We start from the raw sequence: 1,919 nt of genomic DNA, 5'->3' as shown, positions 1-1,919 counted from the left end.
ATGCTGCCCAAGTTTGATCCTAATGAAATTAAAGTTGTATTTCTAAGGTGCACTGGTAGTGAAGTTGGTGCCACATCATGTCTGACCCCCAAAATTGGTCCCTTGGATTTGTCTCCCAAAAAGGTTGGTGATGACATTGCTGAGGCAACTGGAAAGGGCTAAGGATCACAGTGAAACTTACCATTCAGAACAGACAGGCTCAGATTGAGGTTGTGCCTTCTCCCTCAGCCTTGATCATCAAAGCCCTTAAGGAACCTCCTCAGGACAGAAAGAAAGAGAAAAATATTAAACACAATGGAAACATCAGTCTCGATGAGATTGTCAACATTTCTCGACAGATGAGGCACCGATCTTTGGTAGGAGATCTCTCTGGAACCACTAAAGAGATGCTTGGAACAGCCCAGTCTGTGGGCTGTAACATTGATGGCAGACGTCCTCATGATGTCATTGATGACATCAATAGCGGTGCAGTTGAATGCCCAGCAAGTTAAAAGCTACTAAGGAGACTATTGCAATAAATATAACATTTGACCAAAAAAATGTTAAAAATCATTTTTACATGTAACTGGGAATTTTTTTTTAAAAGAAGCAGAATCATCAGGTAGCAAAATGGGCTTGTGATGTCAAATTCATAATTTTGTGGATAGGGTTATTATACTGATAGATCAGGAAAACACTGTAGACAGCATGTCTGGATTCTATGAAGTCATTTGGCAAAGTCTCTATTGTCATTTCCTTATGGAAGATACATAAATACGCCTACAAGGAGATTTCTAGGATATACCCCAGGGGTGTTTATCTTCCTTCTTGTACCATATAACATTTTTCTGAATGACTTGGATCAGGACACAAAAGGCATCCTTCACAAAATTTTGGCTGACATATACTGTGAGAGGTACCTAATAAACAAGCGATGGAATCAGTTGTCTTGATAAGTAAAATTGTCTTGATGAGTAAAGATAGCCTCCCAGGCAAGGTCAGAGGATAGCTTATCAAGTACGTTGTAGAAGGAATTCCCTATAGCATATGAAAGTTTGAACTAGGTGTCTCCTATGGTCCTTTCTAATTGTAACATTCTCTTATGCCATGCTAGATTAGCATTGGCTTTATAGAACACAACTCTAAGGAATGGGACACAGGTTAATTATATTAGAGGTAGGGGGGAAAGGCCTAGAAAAGTCCAGTGCATGAACTGCTATCCTCACAGATAAGGCTCAAATAGGGCTCATGCACTGATGAAGGGTAATATTAGACATTCTGGAAGGGAGGGGAGCAGGGACAAACTTCCCCTTCTTTACATGTTTTTCCTATGAATATTCTGTGCCTCAGTAATGTGGAAAATGGGCCAAGGAACATTCCTTTGAACACTAACCAATTTAATTATTGATTTTAAAAAATTTGCTAATGTATGTAGTTTATAGATAGAACACTGGGTTGGAAATCAGGTGACCTGCCACTAACTAGCAAATCACTCATTGTTTCTGGGCCTCAGTTTCCTATCTGTATAAAAAGATTAGACTATAATAAATGATTTCTAGCATCCTGTCCAGTTGAACATTCCTTCATTGTATAAGCAGCTTGCACTGAATTGTATCCTTTATCTGAAGATTATGAAATCTTTCCCAGACCTTAACTGATTAAGTCTCATAGCCCTCTCCCGCCCCTTCCCCACATCAGATACCTCAAATGACAAGTGACATGCTATAAATACCAAACAAAATTTAAAAAAAAAAACAGTGCCCATACTGATCCAAAGCTATAAACAATCACTCTGCAGTTTTGCAACAGCAATAAAGAATACAGTTCCTTTTGGTTTATAATATTGGATTGCCACCCGGAAGTGTTAAAAGAACCATAACCTAGGGGCTTAGCACCATCAAAGGCTTCAGGTTTAGGGTTAGTAGGCTACCTGGTGGAAA

The 1,919-nt window shown here is 39.1% G+C and overlaps 1 pseudogene; it reads left to right on the top strand.

Moving 5' to 3' along the window:
• On the top strand, positions 1-1,117 carry LOC118839866 (annotated as a pseudogene).
• Positions 1,118-1,919: the final 802 nt, after the last annotated feature.

The sequence above is a fragment of the Trichosurus vulpecula genome, chromosome 2 (assembly GCF_011100635.1).
Source record: "Trichosurus vulpecula isolate mTriVul1 chromosome 2, mTriVul1.pri, whole genome shotgun sequence".
NCBI lineage: Eukaryota > Metazoa > Chordata > Mammalia > Diprotodontia > Phalangeridae > Trichosurus > Trichosurus vulpecula.
This window is presented reverse-complemented; position numbering and strand designations above follow the sequence as displayed.